The 11467-nt window shown below is 42.9% G+C and overlaps 1 protein-coding gene across 2 annotated transcripts in view; it reads right to left on the bottom strand.

Annotated features, from left to right (window-relative positions):
- Window positions 1–11127, bottom strand: part of CDH20 (cadherin 20) — a 114043-nt gene extending 102916 nt beyond the window's left edge. The window contains exons 1-2 of one of the 2 annotated variants that reach the window (XM_042806832.1): window positions 10944–11127; window positions 10542–10642 (exon numbers count right to left, since the gene is read on the bottom strand). The gene's annotated coding sequence lies outside the window, so the exon portion shown is untranslated. The remainder of the gene's footprint in view (window positions 1–10541; window positions 10643–10943) is intronic. The other variant, XM_042806833.1, reaches the window with a different exon arrangement.
- Window positions 11128–11467: the final 340 nt, after the last annotated feature.

An 11467-nucleotide genomic window follows, 5' to 3' on the forward strand; every position in this document is an offset into this window, starting at 1 on the left:
CTATGCAGTAAAATCAGAAAAGAAAAATCTCTGTATAAACTATTGCTAATTTGTATTCTACTCCACTACATCATGTAAATGTTCTTCAAGTAACAGATTGACATTGTGAAATGGTACCCTGATGAGTAAATTATCATAGAAAGAAGTTCATCAAAGCAATGATTTCAGACATGTGTCTGAATAGCCTGTGAGCATACAGAACCAAAGATATCTTTTTAGCCAGAGACGACACCAATCATTAACATAGAAAACAGACTTTCTTCTAACTCTCCTGGGCCCTGCAGTGCAGGGGGTCTTCCAATAAAATGATCACCCTGCACAGGATATGATATTTTAAATCAGAAGTGGTTCAGTCCCCTCTTGATAGTTCCTAAAGAGTCTAAGGCAAGACCAATGGACCTAAAAACACTTTTAAATGCACATAATGGTTGATAGATTGGATATTTACATCTAGTAAGTCAAATATGTTATGACATTTGGTAATTGATTCTTCAATAAATAACTTCGTAAGTTCCTGGAGAAAAGAAGGTAATTTATCTCAGAATAAAACCAGTTTTGGTCCACTAGCTCTTTGAGGACAATTTGGTAGGTATCTGTAACTACGTGGGGAATTTGGATGCTCAGTGATCGTTAAAAATAATGGGAATTTAAGTGTCCAGATCCTACAGTGACTTTAGAAATCTTTGCCATGCACTCCTGGGACAATCACTTTTTTCCCACTGCAAAGGTATTAACACGGAAGCACTCATATCTTAGAAAAGACAGAGAACAAATTGCGTAAAAATCTCTTTCAAATAGTTATCTATCAGCATTTTACTGATGTTTTACTAAATTGACACACAAAGAAGAAAATTAATAGAATATCCTATAAGCTATTTCTGATACTATAATTATTGATGTTTCAACAAAACAAGAACCTCATAGTCAAAGGGTTGATTTGCAACAGGATTAAAGTGGCAACAGATTTTACTCAAATAGCATTTTTTGAGGCCAGTAATTTGTAATAAAAAGTAAACACCTACCTGCCACACATCATTATATATGTTTATATTGCATAAACACCTATACAACTCACTAAGGGACTACAGAGGTAGTGTAATGGACCGCCTCCTCCCAAAGGTGAGAAACAAATGAACGGGACAGAGATAGCAAACAGTTAATATGAAACAGTTAATAGCTATATTGGGTATCACTACTGGTAGTCACGGTTCATTCGTTGCCTCACTAATAGTCATGTATTTAGTAATCATCATAACACAATTGATTCTTAATAGGAGCTCCTTCCATTGCCCCAGAGCAGAACGGTAGCAAGCAAGAGGGCACTTGAAGAGCTATATGGGACAAACAGGCAAGGAAAACAGACAGGCAGACTGACAACTCAGTGCTGGGCTGCAATTTTTTTCCATGTTTGGTTTGGTTTTTTTTTTTGTTTTTTTTTTTTTTTTTTTTATTATCTCTTCTACACATTTGAATCTAACATCCAGTTCCTTAGTCCTTGATTTCATGCGGAGATGTACCATGCACACAAGACAGCACAACTAGCCCACCTAAAACAGTGGTTCCTAAACCACAGTGTATTTAACACAATGCCCTCATCAATGCCCCTGAACTTACCCTAATGAGGATTAGCCTTTCCAAAGTCTATACGACCCAAGAAAGTTTTAGCCACGATTCAGTCCAGCATTTCTATATAATGGTTCCATTATGTATATAACCCTAATATCTATGACACATTGCTAACAGACACCTTTCTCTTGGCATACTGATGAGCTAGAAACTGAAACTCCACACACAAATCTAGGAATTTGATTTTTTTACAAAACCCCTCCAATATCTTGTACTCACCCTGCAGACTTCCTGTGGGATCCAGATGCTGTTATTCCAACCTCTGTCTGTTACCACAAACTGCCCTGCTTTCTGCCATGCTCTTTCACAAGCCTGTGAAACAGTTATTTGTCTTCTTTTTGTATTAGTCCCTCTCCAAGCCAGAGCCAAATTCTATACCTGCCACCGATCAGATCTGTCCTTTTTTGTCTTTGTAATTTTATGAAGACATTTGTCATTTCTTTTTCTCTGCCTCACTATACAAATCCTGTTTTCTTGCCCTCCTGCAGCTTCTTCCTCTGTTCAGTCTCCACAACGTTTTGTTGCTATTATCATCGCTTTCTCTCAGCATGCTCTCCATCCTCTTGAAGGCTGGTTTGACAGATCCTCTCTTGTCATCTGCCTGAAGGCTGATTTCAGCTCTTCCTTACAGCACCGTGCCTGTGTGCCTCCTCCGCTACAAGTGCTTAGCATGGAGCTTGTTCTACCAGGGCAACGTGCCTGCGCCTCGTGGTCCTTCCTCCCAAGGAGGGTCACAGGGATATAAGGTGCGTGTCTGCTCCTCGTGGCCCTTCCTCCTGAGGAGGGTCATAGGATTATAAGGTGTGCAGGGCTCTGGGCCACAGGAGCTAGTCTAATAATGTGAATAGTTGACTGCTACCTTTCCAATAGGCGTGGTAGCTCTTCCCCTTGCCATTAGCAAGCATGTGCACAAGTCATTTGACAGGATCTCCCCTGCGTGTCCATGGGGTGCCCAGAAAACAGGATGTTTAGGCTCCCTGTCAGAATATTTTACCAGCCTGTGCTCACTCCCCCTGGCCTTAGAGAGAGATAGATGTTCATGAGGAAGAGGCATCCCTAATTGTTTGCATGGTGCCTGCCCATCTGCATATCACTTTCTGAAGGAGTCACAAGACTACAGCAAATCCATATGGGAAACAGGAAACAAACAGGCAAGTGGTTCCTCCCAGGAGATATGGTAGTTGGTTGAAGCATGAAGCCCTCCTCTGACACTGAAAGAAACTGAGCATCCAATGAAAATGGACATGCACGACTGATACACACTGTTCCAAAATTCCCTTCCTGGGGAGGCATTCGTCTGCCCTTCACATATCCTTCATAAGGCATGCTGATTTCCTTCTCATTTCTTCACTCTGTTCCTTGAAAACATATTTTTGCTCTGAAGCCTTAATATATTATACCTGCAGGTCAAGCAATACATAATATGTACTTAAATGGTTAATGCCCTTGAGATTATGCGTGGATTGGAGGGTGCTTGGGGTAAAATTTCAGAATTTTTTTTCAGGGAAATGATTCTTGTCAATTAGGAAGTTCCCCTTTCCAGAAGTCAGTCTCCTAATTCTCACTGAGAGTCAGCAGAACTTCACCTATTATAGTACTTCTCTTCAGAACTATATAGACTAATTTCAGCAATGGGCTAAGCACACAGAAGGCACTCCATATATAATAATCCATTGAGGTACCTATATTATACTTAAGAGATTTGCCAACTAGTGATCTACTGTTGCTATTTTAATTTATGTTACATCATGATTGCAATTCTAAATTAAACTCATACAAGCAAGGAAATTTCTAGTTAAGTCTTTCACTCAATCTTTAATTTGCTTTGCTGTAAGTGATTTACATATTGCAAGGGCTCTTAACTGTGTCTCACAATACCTAGGTATGTAGAAAGGTTAATTACTGCACTGAGTTTGCATGGCAAGGTTTTGGTAGTGGAGAGAGGGCTACAAAAGTGGCTTCTGTGAGAAGCTACTAGAAGCTTCCCCTATGTCCAACAAAGCCAATGCCAGTTAGCTCCAAGACAGACCCACCGCTGGACAAGACTGAGTCCATCAGCAATGGTGGTAGCACCTCTGTGATAACATATTTGAGAAGGGGGAAAAAAACTGTTGCACAACCGCAGCCGGAGAGAGGAGTGAGAATATGTGAGTGAAACGGCTCTGCAGACGGCAAGGTCAGTGAGGAAGGAGGGAGAGGAGGTGCTCCAGATGCTGGAACCGAGATTCCCCTGCAGCCTGTGGTGAAGACCACAGCAAGGCAGTCTGTGCCCCTGCGGTCCATGGAGGTCCATGGTGGAGCAGATCTCCACCCACAGCCCGTGGAGGACCCCATGCTGGAGCAGGTGGATATGCCCTGAAGGAGGCTGTGATCTTGTGGAGAGCCTGCACTGGAGCAGGCTCCTGGCAGGACCTAAGGACCCCTGGAGAGAGGAGCCCACAATTGAGCAGGTTCTCTGGCAGGACTTGTGACTCTGCGGGGGACCCACACTGGAGCAGTCTGTTCCTGAAGGTCTGCACCCTGTGGGAGGGACCCACGCTGGAGCAGTTTGTGAAGAGCTGAAGCCCATGGGAAGGACTCACATTGGAGAAGTTCATGGAGAACGTGATGAACTGACCACAACCCCCATTCCCTGTCCTCCTGCACTGCTCAAGGAGAATTCAGGAGTAAAGTTAAGCCTGAGAAGAAAGGAGGAGTGGGGGGAAATGTGTTTTAAGATTTTTATTTTCTGATCATCCTATTCTGATTTTGATTGGTAATAAATCAAACTAATGTCCTCAAGTTGAGTCTGTTTTGCCTGTGACGGTAACTGGTGAGTGATTGCTCCCTGTCCTTATCTCATGAGCCTTTCGTTACATTTTCTCTTCCCTGTCCAGTTAAGGAGGGGGAGTGTTAGAGCAGCTTTGGCGGGCACCTGGCATCCAGGCAGGGTCAACCCACCACAATTACACAGACTCATTTTTAACCTTTGACTTGCTTCTGTAGTAGGCTAAAAGGAATCATGTAGAAGAATTCATCCCCAGTATGCTCTCAACTTGAAAACTGTTAGCACCTCTTGGTCTATGTTGTTGGGTGCTGCATAGTTCACCAGGGAAAACCCCTACACAGTTTGGAGAGTGCTTGCCCCATTGGGTATTTACACAGAAGCACAAAGGGCTTCAGTCCTTCTGTAAAAAGTGAAATAATTTACAGAAAGGCCCTACTGAGAAACAAATCCACATGTTCTCCGCAGGGGCCCCACTGAAGCCCTAACCAGCCCTATTCCTTCCCTCTTTGGTGAGGGCATGGACATGAACTAACAGCATGGGTCCACCAGAGCACCTCAATACTGTCACTGTTAAAAAAACTAGGAGATGACACAAATGCCAAAAAGTAGAAAATCAAGAGAGAAATTCAGAAGGCAGTCCTCTAAACCTGATTTCAGCTTAAGTTTGGACTGGTTACGATTTGGGTTATCAACTCCTGCATGCTCAGGCTTTTGAAGAGCTACTACAAAAACAACAGAGACAAACATTTTAAACATACAGAATGCATTTCACAGAATACCTTCACCTTGAGTATCTGAAATCCCTTTAATTTATTTCTTTTCACATGAACTATACTTAATGCTTTTCAAAGCAAAACCAGTAGTTTAAAAATTGGAACTTCCTGTGACTGCGTGAAATACTCCTTTCATCCATTAATTCTTTAAATGAGGATCTGAGTCAACTCCCTCACAACTGTTACAGTTTCTCAAGTCTGCAAACACTTTTCAAAGGTGGGCTCTATCTTTTGGAACACCATCATGACATGCTTGGTAGCACTGTAGCTGGTGAATTTTAAGTGTCCAACTTTCAGATGAAATGTATGTAACTGTGTTAAGAATTCCTGGGAAAAAAAGTAGGTCTTATACATGTGTTGCAGTCAGTTTTCATAGCTCTATCATGTTTTTAATTACCCAAGGCGTTCTGATTAGAGAGCTACAAAGTAATCTATTTAAAACTGGGTTTTACAGTGATCTAATGGGCACAAAAAGCATATGGGATTAGGAAACATTTACTTTTCTTCCACTTCTTTTTATATTGCCAAATATATTTAAATCAAACTTGTTTTAAAAACAAATATTGCCAGGGTAAGGACTTTCATATCAACTTCTAGTTAAGTTGTTTCTGCTGAATTAGAAACCTCTGGAGATTTTTTCCTACTGAAATGTAAATGATGACATATCGTTAACTAGCAGCATTACACCACTAAAATACTAAGATGTCTCTTGCTTGCCTCAAACTTCCCTTTCCTTAAGTGCAACGCCTTAGAGGCAGCAGTGTTTAAATGGTACAAAGTACTCTACTAGCACCAGCCTGAATCTTTATTTAGGAGAACAAGCTTCACATTCTTCCCTGCTAAGGCAGTATATGGGCATGTTTGCCTCCTCCATAAAACACACTCATACACTATTACTGTCTACACCAAGGTACAGTACTGACATGACAGATTCATGTTCCCAGCTGTGACATAAGGGGTCTTTGACAATACCACAGTGAAAGCCCTATTAAGAAAACATGTGCCGGACAGTGCATCTGATGCAGTTAAATGCTATAAAAGATTTTCCAGGTGTTAATGAGTTACATGAGTAGAATGAAAATGAGATGGATCCGCGCGCTTGGAAATTCTCAAGAAGCAGGACTCAGGCTCTCAGAGAGACAGACAAACAGCGCTTTATAACCACCACTGGCCACGCTCTGCACCTGACCACGCGAGGTGATGGGCGACCCTGACTATTCACTGAGGGAACTGTTCATTGAGGATCGTTTGCATGGGAAAAGACAGACTTTCATGTCTTCCTGCAGTTTACTGCATCCTTTTTACTTTGCTCTATTTGTGAAAAAGCACTAGCTATGTTCCCCTTTTTAAGCATTTCTTTTTCCCCTGAAGAGAATGAAAACATTATGCCTGTTAACTTCAATTCTTGTTCCTAGTTTTATGAGGGATTCAGCTTGACCCAGTACAGATAAGAAACTGTCATTTAACCCATGTTAAAGTATCACTTACAGTTTATGCTTTTGAAAGACAGAAATACAGTTTTTTGCATGCTTTGAAACAGCAGTGGTTGAAATTTTTCAAGGCAATGTTGGGGCTTAAGATACATTCCCTTAAACTATATATAAAATCATATGTATGGGCTGCCCTGAAAATTTCAACCACGGATATTTCCGAGTATGTGGATACACTATCTTGTACATCAGGTATCTACAGCAGAATTGTTTATTCGTATCATCTGCTGACTTGATAAAAGATTGTTTCACTTCTTTAGCGTGTGTGAATTTTATGGTTACTGTCCTCGAGGAGCCAAGTTTTGTTTTATCTACATGACAGGTACCGTGTGGGAAGGCTGCAATGCAGATTTTTCCATGTTGTTGTGACCACAACCTCAGTCTTAATCGTGGCATACAATCGTATCTAGGAAAAAAAGGTAATTTGTCTCCGTGCTAATTCCAGCCCGATTTTCCTTAAAGGGGAAGCTCCCAGTAATACAAGAACCAATGGAGTCTCCTCTCAGAAATTAATTTATACCCACCTATATTATTTCCCACAATGTCAAGTCGGTACCATTTTATCTTTCATTTCCAATCTAATAGACCAAGTCCGTTTCCCACTCTTCCTCCACCCCAAGAGAGTTATTTATATTAACTTGGCGAACTATATTTTCTTAAATGCGTAAGAAGACTAAGTGGAGAGAATGAGAAAGCTGGGCTAATAGCACATTGACACAGATTCTTGAAATTCATGGCTGAAGGGTTAAATTTACGCTGGTTTGCCAGGTGTTCTGTGCAAATGTTGCATTTATACAATGCAGTATCTGACCATTTAACCATATGTCAAACAATCTCTGCTATGACAACCAGATGTAGACATTGCCATGGAATGAAATTATCATTTTATTAATTACCCTTTAATTAGTTGATACAGCAGAGAACATGCAGTAATTTAGTCATAATTGGCCTGACTGAGACTCAGTACTTACAGGGATGGAATCTGTTTGTGAGACTACTTGTTATGAATAACAATTATGTCTGTGACAATGCAATTTTATTATGAAGATGTACCGTGCATTTCAAACAACATTTTGGTATAAGATAGTATTCAGGATTTAACTACAATTTGATGGCAAATGTTTTATTTGAATAAAAGTGTATAATTCTCTGTGTATTTTGCTAACCATGTTAAAACAACGCAAGAAAGATCTCTTCCCAAACTTACTGTGATGGCCGAAGCATGTTTTCGATGCATTTTATCACAGAAATGAGGAACCACTTGGAAAATGGAGGAAAAACCACTTCAGACTTCTCTCAAAATCTCATCACTGGTCTTCAAATTATTCTAGAGTTTAATGTGGTATTTGTATAAGGAGTACACTATGCAGACTTTCAGAAACATTCTCGGTCAGAACATCGCAAGCAGGATGTTGAGCAGTGTCTCTTACGCGACCACTTGATCACTGCACTTTTTGGATTTCTATAAGAAGGGTAGACCATCCTGAGGTTTCTCAGACTAGATTGGTGCAAATAAAGTTAACAATGTCCCCCTTAGACTGTACTAGTGAGTAAAATGTCTTGAGGATTTCCTTTCAGTGCAGCTTGCAATTAAATCAGGAATACTCTTCACAGACAGAATACTGAGTATCACTGTGGTAGGACACAATACATCCAACAGCTTAATAAAAATGCTTGTAAAGTGGATCTTAACATTGGCCTTTACATACCCAGTTGTTACAAGTTTTTTACACCATCACTTTGGACAAAATTCTGGAGTCAACATTCTGTCCTTTCTCTTCTAAACTTTGTGACCTGAGCAAAAACTGCAGTGTTTTATATTAGTTTTACACTGTTAGATAGACAATATGTCTTATGGTTTCTCCACTTGTCTTTCCACAAAAATCTCACAAAGTGCAGGTCAAAACCTTCAACAAACTCAACTTCAACAAAATATAACAAATTGCTTTATTTTTCAGTGTTGAATGAAATCTCCCTTTTTTTTTTTTTTTTTTTTTTCTCTCTAATGGGCAGCTCCTAGCTTTCTGCATGTACAGTGTCAGAAAATTATACTTAACTGAATTACTTTTTAAAGCTTGTCCAATTCCAGCAAATTTATTTATTTATTTATGATGGATGAGCAAGCTACATGGATGTCTCTGAGCCAAATGAATCTTTCATATAACTACTCTAAAGTCAAGGAAGTTATATGAAGGATTAACCTGTTTCCTTTACAATTAGAGTTTGAGTAATTCTTTTACTTTGCTCAAATGACGATGGACTTCTTTGTAAGTTTTGTCTTAAACATAACATTCTTCCATCCTTTCTGATAATTAATCCAGTCCTATGTTTCTTTATCACAAATGTATATATATGGAAAAACATGCTAAATAGGAAAGAAAAACATTTTTTGCCTATGGTGCCATCTTCCAGTTAGTATCAGTAAGTCATATTCTATTTCTTGTAAGCACATCTTGCTCGACAACTGATAACCACAACCACTACAAATACACACAGGTTGTATTTTCCTGCTGTGTCACAGGGAATAGCTAACACAGTGTAACAAGAGATCATTTCATTAGATTACCATGAAAGAGTCACCGCTGCAAGGAACTCGAGTTGAACAAGGACACAATCACAGTGTTAAAAACTCAAACCAGCTTACTATTAAAACCTTGTGTGCCTGCTTGAAAAATGTCTTAGAGCAGCACAAAAGCTGGCACCATTAGCTTTCATCCCTGCTGAGTTGGCAATAAAGTGCACACATAAGTAAAATGCATTAATTGGTATTAGTCAATCTAGTTAAGATGTTCATTCTACAGGCATCTTCCGATTTCATTTCCATAAAACAGGATTTATTTAAGTCTCATAATTTGATTTTGGCCAGCCCAAAATGATGTTGACACAGTGGCAGCAAAAGCACAATTACACCCCAGCCTTACAGAGGTGTTCTCTATCTAAATAGAGCGGGACCCACGTGTTCTCAGTCTCACACACACACACACAGAAAAAAAAACTACCACCAAAAAAAAAAACCCAAAACCACCCACAAAAAACCTGCGGAAGAGGAAAAAGTGATACATTTTCCTATCATTTTCCTACTCCTATTTTTCCTTCCTTTCCCCCGTATTTTTCCTACTGTGCACTACTGATTACCGCACTTTAAGATCAGAATGAACAATTAACTGCCTAATTATTCCAGTCACACCAAGCCACAATGAAATCTTTATTCAGTGTTTACAGCAATCTTTGGCAGAGACTGTCTTGCTGTTTTTAAACCAAGAAGAACTGCTCCCTTTGGCTCCCCTCAGCATCAGCTGCCCGGGTTTCAGAGCTGGATGCCAATAATCAGCCTCCTTTTTCTCTTCCAAAGTGGCTATTTTTTTTTTTTTTCTTTTTTTTAAGGGTGAAAAGACCTATTCTCATCAACTCCCCATATATTCTGCCTGATTTATGTCCCAGCCACTGGGTCTCTTCCTTCCGTATCTTTTACCATTTACATCCCCCCCCCCCCCGCACCCCCTCCGCGCCGCTCCCGCAGCGCCCCGGACCCCCGGGCGGGGTGGGGTGGGGGGGTCACAGGCTTCATCCTCGGGAACCCCGGTGAGGCGAGGGGCAAGGGTGCAGCGGGGGGGTAGTTTGCAGCTCCTGCCGTGCAGCAGCCCCCCTCCCACTCCCACACCCCCACCCTCTTTTTCTATCGGTTTTCTGCGGAAAGCCCCCGCGGCGGCTCCCCGCCCTCCCCGCCCCGGGAAAGTTGGAGGGAGCCGCTCCGCGCCCCGGGGAGGCTCTTTCTGCCCCCCCGCTCCGCCTCTTCGACCTGCTCCCGGGGCCCGGCGGCGTGCCGCCCCGCTGGGACACCCCAGCCCCCGCCCCCCCCCCCCCCCCCCCCGCCCGGCTGCGCACCTGCAGCGGGGGAAGCTTGTCCCAGGCAAACTCCGGAGCGATCCGGTGGGGGGGGCTTCCTTCGTACCCCTCCGCCTCGCCCTCCGAGTGCGGCCGGGCAGCTAGGGGGCCGGGGAAAGAAGAAGGGGAAAAGGGGAAAAAAAAAAAAAAAGGAACAAATAATAATAATAATAATAGTAGTAGTAATAATAATAGTAATAATAATAGAAAAAAAAAAAAGAAGAAAAAGAAAAAAGAAAGAAAAAAATAAGAAAAAAGGGAGGGGAAAAATAATTAAAAAAAGACGATACATTTAAATAAATAAATAAATAGATAAAATAAGCGAAAAGAAAAAGGAGGGGGAAAAGAGAGGAAAAAGAAAAAAAGCAGAAGAGAAAGTGCGCGGAGGACGGGACGGGTTACCTTGCAGCGCGGAGGAGCTCCCGGCGCTGGGACTCCCCTCCCCGGCCGGGAGCGCCCCTCACATCTCCGCGCCCCGCGCAGGGGCCGCGCCGGGCGCCTCCGCGCAGCGCTGCCGCTCGCTCCGGCTGCCGAGGGAGGCTGGGCGCGGGCGCTGCGCGGCGCTGCGCGGAGGCGGAGGAGGAGGAGGAGGAGGAGGAGGAGGAGGAGGGAGTCCGGCGGCGGCCGCCCCGCTGCCCGCAGCTGCCCTCGCTGCCACTGAATTTCTCGGAATGTCGCGGCGGGTCTAACGCTACCGCGGGGACCCGCGGGAGGCGATTGGTGCCGGGATGCTGCGCCCTCCTCCGTCCCCCCCCCCACTCCTACCCGCCCCCCCCACTCGGGGAACCCCCCCCCCCCACCCCCGCCCCAAACTGCTGACCCCACGCAGCTCCCCGGCTGTGGAAAAGCGGCCCCGTGTCTCCCCTCTGCAGCGCTTCTTACATCTCGGGAGGATTCCAAAACGCGCCACGCGGGCTCTGAGAAAA

This window comes from Tyto alba, unplaced genomic scaffold (assembly GCF_018691265.1).
Source record: "Tyto alba isolate M040663 unplaced genomic scaffold, T.alba_DEE_v4.0 Super-Scaffold_48, whole genome shotgun sequence".
Classification (NCBI taxonomy): domain Eukaryota; kingdom Metazoa; phylum Chordata; class Aves; order Strigiformes; family Tytonidae; genus Tyto; species Tyto alba.